This window comes from Podarcis tiliguerta, assembly GCF_965153285.1.
Source record: "Podarcis tiliguerta genome assembly, chromosome: 10".
In the NCBI taxonomy this organism is placed as follows: Eukaryota; Metazoa; Chordata; class Lepidosauria; order Squamata; family Lacertidae; genus Podarcis; species Podarcis tiliguerta.
In genome coordinates, this window is record NC_139543.1 from 18103730 (window position 1) to 18120612 (window position 16883).

The 16883-nt window shown below is 43.6% G+C and overlaps 1 long non-coding RNA gene across 1 annotated transcript in view; it reads left to right on the top strand.

Annotated features, from left to right (window-relative positions):
* The first annotated feature begins 1569 nt into the window (after positions 1-1569).
* The window catches only part of LOC310658291, a 28305-nt gene continuing 12991 nt past the window's right edge, over positions 1570-16883 (top strand). Inside the window, exon 1 of the long non-coding RNA XR_014502188.1 lies at positions 1570-1663. This is a non-coding gene — a long non-coding RNA (uncharacterized lncRNA). The remainder of the gene's footprint in view (positions 1664-16883) is intronic.

The following is a 16883-nucleotide window of genomic DNA, read 5'->3' on the forward strand; positions in this document are numbered from 1 at the left end:
TACACAGGCGAAGGAGAAGCAGAAAATTGCCTCTGCATTGGTGAAGCAGATGGAGACAAGGTTCAAAAAGAGAGATAAATTAGCCATGGAAGGAACATGCAGGAGTCTTCATTTCACACCTCTGCATTTGTGGTTTTCCACCATTCCTTTTTTAAAGTGGTTTCCAATAAGTTATCTTTGACCTTCTACCTGTCCTTTGAACAGTAAATTTGAACAGCCAAAGAAGTCAATTTTCATGAATTAGAATTTATATAGATATGGGTGGGTGGGGATTTTAAATGAAGACCACCCTAGACAGCTTTGTACACAACAAGGAACAAGCTAACCCCCTTGACTTGTCTAATCCTAAATAGATTGCTGTGGCATTTCTCTCTTTATTTCCCACCATTTGGTAATCTGGATCACAATTACCTTTTCTAAAATCCCTCCCCAAATTCTTCTCAAAACACTCTAAGCAGGAACAATTAATGTAACAAAAGCTTAGCAATGCAAACATCAATAAACTGATTTTGCATTCAGAAAATTAATCCTGCTGTGTGCTAATCCTTAAGCCATTTTTTTAAAAAAAAAAGAAACTGATTAATGGAAGTTCCTTCAACTGCTCTCTTTTCCCCCTGCAAACCCTCATTAAATGTTCTATAAAATGCTTCAGGAAAGTTTCATACACAGCGCTTTTGAAATTCTAGCCTTTAGGGTTTTCCTCCCATGCAATTTTATCAACTCAGCCCCCTTTCAAAACTTGAGCAAATCTAAATTCACCATCAGAAGAAAAGAAAAGAAAACACACCCTGGGCACACATTATGCTGGAAGGAGAGCGCTGCAACAGTTTGCAACTTTCAAAAAGGCTAGACATGTGTTCCTGAATTTGCACACTGGTAGCATGGCTACAAAAGGGACGCGGGTGGCGCTGTGGGTAAAAGCCTCAGCGCCTAGGGCTTGCCGATCGAAAGGTTGGCGGTTCAAATCCCCGCGGCGGAGTGCGCTCCTGTTGTTCAGTCCCAGCGCCTGCCAACCTAGCAGTTCGAAAGCACTCTCGGGTGCAAGTAGATAAATAGGGACCGCTTACTAGCGGGAAGGTAAACGGCGTTTCCGTGTGCGGCTCTGGCTCGCCAGAGCAGCGATGTCACGCTGGCCACATGACCCGGAAGTGTCTTCGGACAGCGCTGGCCCCCGGCCTCTTTGAGTGAGATGGGCGCACAACCCTAGAGTCAGACACGACTGGCCCGTATGGGCAGGGGTACCTTTACCTTTTTAGCATGGCTACATAATCTTAAAAAATAAAAAAGGTCCACAGACACAGATTTGCTAGTGATAATGTATCAATCTTTCTGCAAATGTGGAGGTAATTACAATACAGTACATCTTACCATAATAAGGAATATGACCAGGTGGCCTAAAACTGGCAGTATGGGCAACTCCTGGTGTTCCTTCTTAGGGGTCTTTATCTTGAACCTAGAAAGCCCTTCAAACAGAGAACTGCCCTTTGACATCCTTCAAATAGAAAACTGTCAAGAAAGAAAACCTCGAGAAAGAAGGGCATTTTCGCTGGCCAGGTTTAATTCAAATCTATCAAACCTCCTTTGGGGAAGGTTCTCAGGCAGGGTGGAAGGAGAAAGAACTTGCCCATGTGAAGACCACCTGGTGGAAACCCTTACACATATGGTTCTTAATTGTAAACTATATTCTGATCTCCGTCAGCAATTTCTAGATCAACTCTGTATCCCCAAATGGAAACCAGAGTTGGAGGTGATACATTTTCTATTACTGCGGAATGATCAGGAGCTCATCAAGTTAGTGGCTAAATATCTCTATTTGCTTTTTTGTCGTCGAAATACACTGCAGGCGTCTGATCTCCCTGGAGACCTAGAGATATGACGATAGACTGCTCTGCCTCCTTTCTTTTAGCAAATGTTTTGTGCCACTGGGGAAGTGGTAATTCTGTATTGATTTGTTTCGGATGTATCTATGTGATACCAATAAAAGGTTTGATGATGATGAAGAGAAACTGCCTTCTCTGAATAAGGACACCTGGCCACTCGATGATACCAACTGGCTTGGAAGCAACTCTGAAGGGGTGGGGAAACTAGCCGTTTGGCACTGTATAGCCATCCCCACTTTGCACAGGTTATCCAAGAAAATCTGTCATAGGAAGGCTCACCTGCCATGCAAAAACATTCCTCTTCTCCCATAAAAGATTGAACAATCTATGGCCTTCTAAACACTGGGGGGGGGGGGGGGGTTCCAATTCCTGGCTGAGCAAAGCCTATAGGGACATTTATTTTAAAATAAAAGGTAAAGGGACCCCTGACCATTAGGTCCAGTTGTGGCCAACTCTGGGGTTGCGGTGCTCATCTCGCTTTATTGGCTGAGGGAGCCGGTGTACAGCTTCCGGGTCATGTGACCAGCATGACTAAGCCACTTCTGGCGAACCAGAGCAGCGCACAGAAACGCCATTTACCTTCCCGCCGGAGTGGTACCTATTTATCTACTTGCACTTTGAAGTGCTTTCGAACTGCTAGGTTGGCAGGAGCAAGGACCGAGCAACGGGAGCTCACCCCGTCGCGGGGATTTGAACCGCGACCTTCTGATCGGCAAGTCCTAGGCTCTGTGGTTTAACCCACAGCGCCACAATAGTTTTGCTCTAAATTCCGTGGGGACCACGGGATGTTGAACATATATTCATTGATTTTATACTTCCAAAGAGAATGTAAGAAAAGAGGGCATACACAAGCCTGCCACCGTTTTCAATGGAGGGAGGGAATGTTTTGAAAGGAGCAAATTATACATCGAGTAAACAACAAATCACTGTCAGGCTAATTAGCAGCTTTCTTCAGAGATCTATGGATGGCACAATGAAATGGCTACATGAAAGCAGATCACTTCCCCACCCCCCACCCTACAAGTTTATTTACAGTTACATTAGTTCAGTACAGTCTTCAGAGATTAGAAAGCTTTCCATCTACAATATTCAGGTGCTGCACTTTCAACCATGACAGAAAAATGTGGCCTACATTTATGAGATACAAATTACATTTCTGGATAATAGAGGTGCCTGTTTCACTTGTAATGGAAGCCTTCCTGGGCATGTGAACAAGGATTTATATACTACAACAAAATGGTGCAGTGTGGAATGCTCCTGCTCACTGTTCCATTCAGCCTTGCCTTCTTTCAGGATGAGTCATTCCAGCTCCGCCCCCCCTCCATTTTCTGTTTCCTCAATCAGTTGCAGCCAACAAGTCCATATTGGATTGTTTTACGGGTTAGGGATGCTATGAAATTTCCCTCCCTTTGTTTCCCAACCACTGTAAACCTCAGGGCTCCCCAGAGAATGGATGTTAAGTACAGGAGTTCCCCTCTCCCTTCCGGTGGCTCCCTGATAAGAATTAATGACCATTTGGTAGATTTATAGTCCTTTTATTACAGTATTCTGTTACAAGCACAAACAGGCAACCCTCCGCAATAATAATAAATTTTTATTTATACCCCGCTCTTCCCGGTTCAGGACACCGGGCTCAGGGCAGCTAACAACAAATTTAAAACACTTAATTGATGCAACAAAAAAAACAGCATAAAATACAGTATAAAACATGAATAACAATAAATTCAGAATTCAAAAATCAATTTAGGGGGGAAATCCATCCAATAAACATTAGATGATCACCAGGGCTAGCTGGCTAAATTAGGATATCAGTTGCCTACTCTGAATCATCCTTGCGACTTCCACAGGAAGGAGTGTGCCAAAAGGAAGTCCCTCCCCTTCTCTGTCTCCTTTGTTCTCTGATACGTTTGGACCATCTAGTCTGAGGGGAAGAGGCTTCCCCCACACTCTCGACTGACGTATCACCCAGCTGCCCCCCTCCTTCCAGTTCTCTCGTCCTGGTCTCAAAACTGGGTAGCTCCAAGCTGTTTGTCTGCTTTGTGTAAGTCTGACCTTCTCTCTCTGCTTCTGGGAGCACTGGAGGCAAGGGTGGGGGCATGAATATTCCCCTTCCTCCTCTGAACTGAGCTGGTCTGCCTACGACTGCATTCCCCAACATTCGTCTTCAGCGTATTCCCTGACAATAGAGTTCCTAGAACCATAGAATTGTAGAGTTGGACTTCCATCACGTTCTAACCAGTAACCCTGTTTTGGCTACATAGCCATCAGAAATGAGTGCACGAGTTCATTGTTGGGCTGGCATATATCAGGAAAGGTGCTCAAACAGGTGCCTGGTTCCTAAGCTATTTGGGATCTTGTAAGCGAACATCAATACCTTAAAGCGGGCTGAGAAGTGGACAGGCAGTTGCTGTGGATCACAGGCAGCCACAGCCTCTGAACTGTCTTCAAGGGCAGCCCCACAGAGAGTGCATTGCAGTAATCTAGCCTTGAGGCTTCAAGAGCACGAGTCACTGTGTGGCAAGGCTATCCTGATCGAGGAAGGACTGTAGCTCTTGAGCAAGCTGGCGGTGGAAATGGGAACTCCTTTTGGGCCTCCAGCTGGATCCAGGATCATGTCCCAAGCTACAAAGCTGTCCTTTCAAGGAGAGAGCAAACCTGTTTAATATAGGCCTGGTCCCCACATCCTAGACTTGGGAGCCACCCATTCAAAGCACCCTTGATTTAACAGGATTCAGTTTCAGTTTATTAATCCAGCCCTTTCCTGCCTTCAGACACAGGTCCAGTAGCAACACTGATCCACATATCCTGTGTTTCCATTTGTGGTCTGTGTTGCAGGAATTTATGTATAGGTTGGGGGGAGGGTTGCCCCTCTAGCAGATATCATGCACAGGCAGCCCACTACCAAAATCAGCACAATCGCTTTTGTGACTTTTGTGATTTGTCCCCACAAAACACTTCATCACAGTTTCTTCCTATCTATTCAAAGGGCCTCTGCTGCACTATACCAAACGTAACAATTCACTGATAAATGTATCTATGTACTGGCTCACTGGGAAAACTACAGAAATTCATATAGACATGTGAGCTCAGCTACTCAGCAGCCCCTCTGCCTGAGTGATAATCCCTGGCATCCTGATACCTGAGTGCCAGACAGGTAGCCATTCCAGAAATAACAAACCCAGATGAAGACAAAAGGGTGTACTTAACTTAGCTGGGAAACAGGGAGATGCAAATATCTCTTTTGTTACACTTGATGGGTGTTTGGTGGAGGGCAAGGAGAACCATGGTCCAGGATGCTCAGATTACTGCCACCAGACCTCCCCTTTCGTGATGTAACCGTGATGTATGAGTGATGTAGTTTGGGCGGGTGTAACATGGGGATTAGCAGCTAATAAAAGTTTGGGGGCTCTTTTGTTTGGGGCTTCCATCTTGTTCCACCTTGTGACAGGTGGGAATCCTGTCGTGACATTCTTCAATAAAGACCAAGCCTACTCGCTGCTGTTTTGCTTTGGTATTCCTGGCTGGTGTCCTTGTTTTTTTGTCCAAGGGAGCCCTCAGATTTCTCCGTGAACATTTGAGAAAGTAGGGCATGGAAGCTGGTGTTTATTTATCAGAATATTTGGAAAGCACTGTTCTATGAAGCCCAAGCTTTCAGTTATTTAGCAATAATATTTTGCCCACGAATCGTCGTCTTCAGATAGAAGGCAACTACCAATATTGACATGCAGGTTCCCTCTGGCTTCCTCGTTGTCAGTGTGTCTGGCAGCAGCGGTTTGATCCCACTTTGAAACGTTACCTTCAAGGAAGACTTCCAGAGGGGAAAACACAGGAGCTCATGCTTTGAACAGATTCGCCTGGGTCACAATCTGCCTCAGCTGTTGCCTGGGGCTGAGAAACAAGGTTGCACAGCAAGACAGAGGGAAAGAATTCAGGTAATGAGATGACCTCTTCCGAAAGGTGCTCCCCTGCTCAGTGCTGTTGATTTATTCAAGTAGATTGCAAACTGGGGCTGGTTCCACACCCCGAGGCCAGCTCACAAACAGAGAGGAGCATTGCTCCCAATGATAATCAGCTTCTGTGGTTTCTCATTCATATGGCTTTTATAGGAGAATAAATACCATGTCTGGACCATAAAGAAGGCTGATCGCCGAAGAATTGATGCTTTTGAATTATGGTGCTGGAGGAGACTCTTGAGAGTCCCATGGACTGCAAGAAGATCAAACCTCTCCATTCTGAAGGAAATCAGCCCTGAGTGCTCACTGGAAGGACAGATCGTGAAGCTGAGGCTTCAATACTTTGGCCACCTCATGAGAAGAGAAGACTCCCTGGAAAAGACCCTGATGTTGGGAAAGATGGAGGGCACAAGGAGAAGGAGACGACAGAGGATGAGATGGTTGGATAGTGTTCTCGAAGCTACCAGCAAGAGTTTGACCAAACTGCGGGAGGCAGTGGAAGACAGGAGTGCCTGACGTGCTCTGGTCCATGGGGTCACGAAGAGTCGGACACGACTAAACGACTAAACAACAACAAATAACATGTCATGAACTCATGTGTGTGTGTGTTTACAGCATTTAGAACCTCCATTCTGAAGCCCCAAATGCTCTCAGAGTAGCTTGCGAAGGTCACTTCTATGCCAGTTCCTGCCCTCGGGCTCACAGTCTAAAAAGACACCACACACAAGGAAAAATGGAATCGGAGGGAGGAGGGGAAAGCAAGCTCAAGCAAGAGTTCTTAAAGCTACAACCAATGTTGGTGGTGGTTCTGGATGTCTTGTAGGATATTGGCCACGAGAGGAGCATACTAGCCACGAGAGGAGATTCAGGAGCAGAGATGCTGGAAGGACAAACCAACTCCTGCCACATAGTTCTTATTAGAAGTATAATGAGTAATATATTTGCTTTCCACTGTTCAAGACCCCCAATAACAAAGTATTTCCAGAGAGGCAGGATGTGGATTTGTAAACAAACATTTCTCTATTTTGTGTGTTTCTCCTAATTGGCAGAGTTCCTGCGTCTGTCAGCCTCTTAAAACAACTTCTTAGCACGCTTGTCTTGCAACTGTCTCAACCAATTAAAAGAAAATAGCCAACGGACTTAGGAATACTTATGAGTATTCAAAGTTGATTTCAAAGTTATAAGCATGCAAACAAGAACATTGTGATTGTCCTTGTTTTACAGATAGTAAAAAATATGTGCTATTTGCTGTATGTGGCTTCTCTGTTTCTCTTTCTTTCTTTCTTTCTTTCTTTCTTTCTTTCTTTCTTTCTTTCTTCCTTCCTTCCTTCCTTCCTTCCTTTCTTTCTTTTTTTCTTTCCTTTCTTCTTCTTTGTATTTTTTTTAAGACTAGTTGGGTTTTTATTGTAACCTATGTGGAAAAGTCCTAATAAAAATTGATATAAAAATGTGTGTGTTCTTTTCTTTGCCTAAACATTTGAAAAAGTCACTCGATATCTACAAATTCATAATGTCCCAATGCAGAAAAAAGTAGCCATCCTTGAAAGATGTCATCCTCTTTGCTTAGAATCGTGAATGGGGCATTGTGATGTTCAGCCTGCAAGGCTACACAGTCACAAATAATCTCCTCTGTCACAAATAAAAGAAAGAATGAGATGCCAGCAGAGCCTTAGAATTCTAAAAGTCACATATTTTAGTATATATCCATTCAAAAGTGTAACTTGCCTTAAGGGGCTTTTGTTGGCAGGATATTTAATTACGAGTACTTAGAGGTGGTCAAAGATTTAGAATGGAAGGCCCTGGAGACTATAGTTCTATAAAACAAAAGTAAATGTAAGCATGTGCATTTGAAGTGTAACGATTTAAGACAGCTAGAAGAGGGAACTGCAAGTCCAAGCAATTAACGAAATGAAATAAAGTGTGAATAAGGATTTCACCGAGAGAATGAACCCATGCTCCAAGGTAAAAGATAGGCCATTAGATTGCTAAAGAGGAAGGCAAGTTATCGAAATAAGTTAAGCAGTATTGTAAAGCAGTAATAGTAGGAGAGTTACTGTTCCAATGTTCCAAGGTTGTTGGGTGCAAGGGTGGGGGTAGGGAATCCTGCAGGTCCAAAGATATACAGTGCTACCTCGGGTTAAGTACTTAATTCATTCCGGAGGTCCGTTCTTAACCTGAAACTGTTCTTAACCTGAAGCACCACATTAGCTAATGGGGCCTCCCGCTGCCGCTGTGCCGCCGGAGCACGATTTCTGTTCTCGTCCTGAAGCAAAGTTCTTAACCTGAGGTACAATTTCTGGGTTAGCGGAGTCTGTAACCTGAAGCGTATGTAACCTGAAGCGTATCTAACCCGAGGTACCACTGTATCTAGGTCTGTTTGGATTACTGTGGGGCTGCCTATGGAGAGTGTTTAGAAACTTCAGCAGGTCTAAGATGCCCGGGCCAGATTGTTGACCAGAGTGAGTTACAGAGAGAACAGAAACTCATTCTTACAACATTTCCACTAGTTTCTAAGCAGAGTTCAAAATGCTGGTTATGACCTACAAAGCCCTATATAGTTTGGGTCCAAGCTACCTGAAGAACCGTATCTCCTTGAACGAGCCTCCTGCCTTTGAGAACTTCTGGTGAGGCCCTTGCCTTGGCCCCACCACCTTCATAGGCATTGTGATGTAGTGATAGGTGTTATTTTTAAAAAAGGTAAAGGAACCCTGGACGGTTAAGTCCAGTCAAAGGTGACTATGGGGTTGTGGCGCTCATCTCACTTTCAGGCCAAGGGAGCCGGCGTTTGCCCACAGACAGCTTTTCAGGTCATGTGGCCAGCATGACTAAACCGCTTCTGGTGCAGTAGAACACATGGTGTAAGCCAGAGCGCACGGAAACACTGTTTACCTTCCCGCCGCAGCAGTACCTATTTATCTACGTGAACTTTGATGTGCTTTCGAACTGCTAGGTTGGCAGGAGCTGGGACAGAGCAACACAAGCTCACTCCGCCATGAGGATTCAAACCACCGACCTTCCGATCGACAAGCCCAGGAGGCTCAGTGGTTTAGACCACAGCGCCACCTGCTACTCCAAGTGTAGGTGTCGCTGTGTCCAACTGTCAGTCATGCTGCTGCTCCGGACCGTTCTTGATGGCAACAAAGCTGTTAAGAATCCACTTTGGCCTGTCCTCTTCTCTGAAATAACCTGAAATAACCTGATAGGCACATTAGGTGAAGACAGAAGAGAAGGCCTTCTTGGTGGTTGCTCCCAAATTGTGGAACTTAGTACCACAAAAGGCTAAACCTTCCCCCTCTCTGCTTTTCTTTCATCAGCAGAGAAGTACTTTTTTGTTGTTTTTCCAACTAACTGGCTATTGTGTGCACACACTGCGTCATGTGATTGATTATGTGGGGCAGGGCTTTTATTCAAGCTGGTACATGCATAGAGTCCTACGTACCTGAAACCTACTTTTTTTTGAGTGTGTGTGTGTGTGTGTTTAGTCCTAGGAAGCCGAAAGGTGTCTTTTAAAAGTAAATTCAATGAATAGTTTTAGCATCCTACAGCTGAAATTCTTCTATTTATTCAGTATTCAGACGGCTGAATTCCAACCTCCTATTATGAGATGCAATTATAAAAGCCCATGTGCTTGTTGCTTGTGCAGTTTAATGCATCTGGGGGCATTAAAATGCATGAAAGTAAAGCCATTAAAGAGAGCTTTTATTTAAGATTCCTCTAATAAAGACACCAAAATATGTCCCCAAATCAAGAGTGACTTCTTTATTATGGCACTTGGAGCTCATCAGATCTATAATGCATGAGCAAAGGCCTCCATCTTCTCTGGGCATGTCCAAGTAGACTTGGCCCTCCTAGCAGATATCCAGGAGAAACACAGAGCAGTCTCGGCTCAGTTTCTTTAAAGTGCTCATTACAGTTCTGTTACTTCCACTGGAGGCAAAGCTAGCTATTTGGGCAAAGGCTCTCTTCCTGCACATGGAGGGAGGGCAAACAACATTGGAGGCCTTTGGGTCAGACTGTTGCTGTAGGTAAGCTGAAACTCACTCCATTTTGAAATGGAAGCAGTGCGGCTCAGCTGAAAGACTTCCTTTCATTCATTCTGATGAGCATTTACACTAACTGTAAACTGGAAGCTTACACAAACACACAGATGGTTGCTATTCTTTATCACAGACACTCACAGTAAGTACTCACCAGTAAGAATGAGTGAATCTGTCCATTTCAGTTTGTCATTCTACCAATCTTATATTTCTTTCTCCACATTTTCACTTCAGTTTACTGTTTTTTTCAGTTTAGCGCATGTAAATCAGCATTTAAGTGTGAATTTCTCCTGATACGCATTTTTTTTCATGCCTACATACACGTTTTTGTAGAGTAGATTTCCCCCAATATAATGCATTTCTGTATATTATTTTTTTACCAGCCTATGCATTTTATGCACACTTTACTCTCGTATATTCACTGTCTACACATTACTAGACTGGAAACCTGCACTGCAATATTCAAGTGCAAATTTTGAACGCCGTGCTTTGATTCACATATTGATCTAGAAAATTGGGCAAGTTTGTATTTCAATGCAAACTGGGTGAAATATCTCCCACAACCTTAATCTCTGGCAAGAGCAGCTATTCTGAGCACCTCTACCTGCTATCCATCCATCCATCCAGGCCTCAGTCAAGTTCTCAGTGGCTCAGTGCCCCAGCAGTGCCTCACAGTGCCAACACGTGTCTTGAGAATCCCACACTGAGTGGCTAGATTGTTGAGCTGCCATTTTGAGGTCTCACGCTTCTCTGGAGTAACTCTGTCAAGGGCCATGGGGCAGATTTGGAATGGTGGTTCATAGCTACCTACAATGGGGCACCAGGTAAACTAATAGGAGGCCCACCAGGACCTGCTATCAAAGGTGGATCTAAGGGAGCATGACCAATTAGGTCACACCAGGCACTGAGCTTCTGGGGCACCACAGCAGGCACCGAAACTATGAAGTCCAATGGAAAGCAAGAGGTGGGGGGCACCATATTTTGGTGTCACATGGGGCACCACTGAAATTTGAGATGTCAAGTCCACCACTGCTGCTATCCCAAAGGTCCCCTTCCCATCTGAAGCCAATGTATCATCTGAAGGTACACGAAGCTGCCATCTTCCTAAAACTAAATGGTCTGGTCAGTTCTGGAAGGCAAATTACCCATGGGTCTGAATCAGAGGATTGGGAAATGCATTCTCAGGGAGATCAGCTCCTCTTCGAAGATGAGGAGGAGAGGGAAGATTCACACACACACACCCTGTTTCCAGCAGTTTCAGAAGCAGAGGGAGACACAGACACCGAGCAGCGTAGACAGGAGTTGCCTAGCTATGAGATAACGGAAAAAGAAATAGAAGGGAGGGAACAGCCAGCAGAGACATCATTAGAGAGTGTGGGAGATCCTGCCTCCCCAAGAACTAGGAGGTCCATCTGTATTAGAGAACAAAGAATGCAGAGAGGAGGAAGAAGAACTTCCCTTTGGTACCCAGGATGTTGCTAGGGATGGAAGGGGGAGAAATTCAGAGTAGCCAACTGCTCTCCTTGTGAAGAGATGTGGATTTTTGCTTGCAACCAGATGACTGAATAAAAAGGACTACAAAATATAAACTGCTCGTTAATTCTTGTCTGTGAAGTTACCGAAGGGAGGGGAGGGCTCTCCACGCCTGACGTGGAATAAATATGGGCCATTAAATGTAAGCACATTAAATGAATGAATGCCTGGTAGTCTTTGTTGGAATCTACACACATATGAAAAACGTTATGAAAAGGATTTTTAAAAAAGTTTTGAAAAATATATTGAAATTGCCATAACTCACCATCGCCATCTAGCGTCAAATTTGTATAATGCGCTTTGCAACACACTTAAAATGTTTCATTTGTAGCTGAATAGCTGAGTCCTTTAACAGTGCTCCCATCAACCATGAGCGTCACGTTTTCACCGCGTCACAGATGCCTTACTCATTTAAGCAAAATAATCATCCTATTGGACTCGTTCATGCACGATAGAATCCCCCTCAGTAAAATCTTATTGAAAGATAGTTTTCATGAAGTAATTCCGAAAGCATGTGCCTTGGTGGCCTGCCAGAATGAGTTTGGGGACCTCGTTTTCAAGTGATTCTCCTTCTACTTCCAGTCAAGCATAAAACTGTCATCACCTTGCACTGTGGGTACTTCAAGAGGAAATATTAGTCTTTACACATGTTGCATCTTCATTGCTGGGAAACGGGATTAGCTTCAGCAGCAACAGTAAAGGGTCGGTCGTGCTTTGCTTAGCTATCAGACAAGATTATACTTTTCGATACCAGTGCAGTTCTAAGTGGAGTGTCTGGCAATGAAGATATATGACCTCCAAAAATCTACCATGGATTTTCAGAAATACACTGTTATATGATTTTTGTTGTATTATGTGTAACTGTTGTAAACTGCTCTGAATTATTTTTTTATGAAGAGCAGTATATAGACATATTTCTAAATAAATAAAATATATTCAAAACATGTTCAAGACTAGGAAGGAATGACTGTTTCTGAAAGGTCTCGTCATAAGGAGTCTCAAGCACAGTGGCCGGCAATGCCTGCTATTTGTTTAAATGCCTCACTTGTCTTCCCCTTTTAATAAAGTTGCCCTAAAATCTATAACACCTCTGAACCAGCGTAGTAAATAAAAAGAAGCTCAATACTTAACTACATTAAACCAAATCATAAGACGCAGCACTGAAGAATATAAATGTGTGCAGTGGTCAGAAACGGGCTGGCCCAAAATGTTGCTGAACTACTGGAGAACAGTAGCTCTCAATTAGTGTTTGTTTGTTTTTGTTTTTTAAAGCTGAAATCTAGAATTTCAGGGCTAACCTGAAAAATGAAAATCATGGCCACTGGTCCCATCACCTCCTGGCAAACAGAAGGGGAAGAAATGGAGGCAGTGAGAGATTTCACTTTCTTTCCATGATCATTTGCAGATGGTGACAGCAGTCACGAAATTAAAAGACGCCTGCTTCTTGGGAGAAAAGCAATGACAAACCTAGACAGCATCTTAAAAAGTAGAAACATCACTTTGCCAACAAAGGTCTGTATAGTTAAAGCTATGGTTTTCCCAGTAGTGATGTATGGAAGTGAGAGCTGGACCATAAAGAAGGCTGATCGCCGAAGAATTTATCCTTTTGAATTATGGTGCTGGAGGAGACTCTTGAGAGTCCCATGGACTGCAAGAAGATCAAACCTATCCATTCTGAAGGAAATCAGCCCTGAGTGCTCACTGGAAGGACAGATCCTGAAGCTGAGGCTCCAATACTTTGGCCACCTCATGAGAAGAGAAGACTCCCTGGAAAAGAACCTGATGTTGGGAAAGATGGAGGGCACAAGGAGAAGGGGACGACAGAGGACGAGATGGTTAGACAGTGTTCTCGAAGCTACAAACATGAATCTGACCAAAGTGCGGGTGGCAGTGGAAGACAGGAGTGCCTGGCATGCTCTGGTCCATGGGGTCACAAAGAGTCGGACACGACTAAACAACTAAACAACAACAACAACCTGAAAAACAGGAAGAAATCAATTTCCCTCCCCAGCAGGACTCAAAATAGAAGTTGGCTTCTTCTTCTTCTTTTACACACACAGCTTAAACTATTTGCCCACAGTTTCCATTTATCTCCTATCTTAACAAGAACCGAATATTCTTTTGCTTTCCCCTGGCTCATTTATCATTTGAGAAAGAAAGCCTTATTTAATGTATGGTTTAGGTTGAACATTGATGTCCTACTGCCTTGACTTTGCTTTTCCATCTGTGTTGCCATGATACACTGAATTTGTGCTTTTCTATTTAGATGCAAGTTACATTGATTTGGGGGGCGGGGCTCTTTTTTCCCTTTTAAAAAAAATGGTTATTTCCCACTTCCTGTTTAGCCAAGAGTTTGACCTTGGCTAGTGACTCGCGAGGAGAGAGCTTAATCACAATTCTGAGTTGAGGCAACATACTAAGTCAAACTTTGGCTTAGGTAAGTATGGTTTGGATATACAGTTGTACCATGGAAATTGAACAGAATCCATTCCAGAAGTCCATTCGACTTCCAAAACATTTGAAAACCAAAGCATGGCTTCTGATTGGCTTCAGGAAGCTCCTGCAGCCAATCGGAAGCTGGGGAAGCCCCATCAGATGTTTGGCTTCCAAAAATAGTTTGCAAACCGAAACAGTGTCTTCTGGGTTTGTGGCATTTGGGAGCCAAAACAGTCAAGAACTAAGCTGTTTGAAAACCAAGGTATGACTGTGTGTGTATGTCTCTCTCTCTCTCTCTCTCTCTCTCTCTATATATATATATATACACACACACACACACACACACATATACATATACATATATCAGGGGTCAGCAAACTTTTTCAACAGGGGGCCGGTCCACTGTCCCTCAGACCTTGTGGGGGGGCAGACTATACTTTTTTGGGGGGAAATGAATGAATTCCTATGCCCCACAAATAACCCAGAGATGCATTTTAAATAAAATGACACGCTGTTTCCCGGACCATCCGCGGGCCAGATTTAGAAGGCAATTGAGCCGGATTCGGCCTGAGGAGAAAAGTGGATATGAACTCCCTTCCAGAATCCTGCACATTCACACAGCACTAGTAAACCATAGTTTACTTTGTTGTGTGAAATAGACCACTGTGCACAAACAATATTCATCCTTTAAATCACCACTACCCATTTAGTAATAAGTTATTAGAGAAAGTACAGCACTATAAAGATGGACCATTTTACATTAAATCACTGGGCAAACTGGTGGGATACAAACTAAATCTTGGGGAAACCAGTGTTCTTTGCATCATTGTGAATCTGTAATGTTTGAAATTCAGGGAGACATCAAGTGCACTGATGAGATTAGTTACTCGTTTTTATCTTCTTTTTCAGTACTCTGATTAAATGCATTTATGATGTTCAAAGTTATTCACATTGTTTGTTGCATAAAGAGAGCAAATTGCTTTGAACATCACAAAGGCATGATAATTAGATTACTTGAAAGAAAACCTAAAAATTAATAACTAATCATTTCCACACCCACCATGCTCCCTGGTAGGTTCTGCAGTGAGGTTGAAATTGCACCAAAGGGCAAGATACTTGAAAATGTGGAATTGCTATAAAAGCAAATGTTGTTTGCAAGACATCTCTGTAATAAAATATAGTTCACTTCCCACTCCCAAATGCAAACCAAGGGAATTTATCTGATTTTAAGACACAACAGAGCAAGAAGTTCTTTAACTGTATTGCACTTGTCGTGGAAGGAATTTCATATATATATATATATATATATATATATATACACACACACACACACACACACACACACACACACACACACCTATTCATAAGTGGCTTGCTTTGCACATCACTTAACCATAGTGGCCACCTCATGAGAAGAGAAGACTCCCTGGAAAAAACTCTGATGTTGGGAAAGATGGAGGGCACAAGGAGAAGGGGACGACAGAGGACGAGATGGTTGGATGGTGTTCTCGAAGCTACCAGCATGAGTTTGACTAAACTGCGGGAGGCAGTGGAAGACACAAGTGCCTGGCGTGCTCTGGTCCATGGGGTCACGAAGAGTCGGACATGACTAAACGACTAAACAATATGTATTCAAGGGCTGTCCCATGAATCCACTGGATGAAATAGCGGAAGAATGTTGCCTCAGGAGAGTGAGGAAGATTCTCACCCTGGCAGGCACACCCTGTGTGGCACTTTCACACCCTGGCAGGCACTTTTTTGATCTCCTGCCTTCGGGCAGAAGATATAGATGCATTATTAGTCGAGCCAACAGGGTAAAGAACAGCTTCTATCCGTGGGCTGTTAGGCTGCTGAATGAAAAGATAACAACAGGGCAACTGACTTTCGGGTTTGGTGGGTGTGCGTCAGTAAACGAGGGCAATTAAGACTAGGAGAGCTGAGTGGGGGGTGCTTGTGTAATATCACTGTATACAAGTTGTACAAGTGACAATAAAGTATTTCAAAAATTTCAAAAACAAAATATATGCAATGGGTGCAAGGCAGCAGAGAAGAGGCAGGAGAGACAGGGTGAGACTCCAGAAATGATTTGGTGAGTAATTATATTCTCCATGTGATTTCCTGTACCAGGGCTGCATACCCTCCAACATCCCATTGATCAAAATCAGGATGTTTGTGTCTGGGTCCCAAGCTCTCACGGGAGCCAGCTGACTCAAGAGTGTGAGACAAAAAGAAACCCGAGCATCTTTTGGTCCATTGCTCTCATGGGCACCAGCTGAAATGAACATCTTTCCGTCCAGTGCTGACTCATACCAGAGTGCCGGATTTTAAAAAAGGGGGAACATTCCTGGATCCAGTCAGAAGTTGGGGTGGCTTTTGTAATTCCGGGATGTCATGCTCCAATCAGGACAGTTGAGAGCTATGGGGCTTGCCCCAGTTCTGAGGGGCCCACCAGCAAATTGCCCTCATGTGAGTACTACATATGTTCACCCAAGTGGACATACCAGTTGATGGCCCCCTGGAGATGTCAGGGATAGAACCTGAAACCTTGTGCATGCAATGTGGATAGTCTACCTTTGCCCATAGCATGTACTGTTCCGCATTAGATTTAGGCCTTAATATTTAAAGATGGGTGATCATTGACAGAAGAATCAGTATAATTGGGGGGGGGGGGTTATCCTTGCCCAAAACATGTCAGGGAAACTTTGAGGAAACCTGATTTGAAAAACAACAACAACACACACACACACCACCCAAATCAATATTACCATGTGATTTTAAAACAGATTACATTTCAAGTTCATCTTGCTGCAGCAGCAGTCTTTGCTAAAATGCTCGTGGCATTTTATAGGCAGCCTTACCGAGAGCTGACCAATACTTCAAGGCCTATAAAAATGCCCAAGAATTTGCCAAGAGGGGGTGAGAAAGAATATTATTTACTACCTTAATGCAGCATAAAGAAAAGACTTAAAACTACAAGATACGGTTCAAGCTAAATCTCAGAAGCACATAGTAGTCCCATAAAAATTTTTTTTTACTAACGCTCA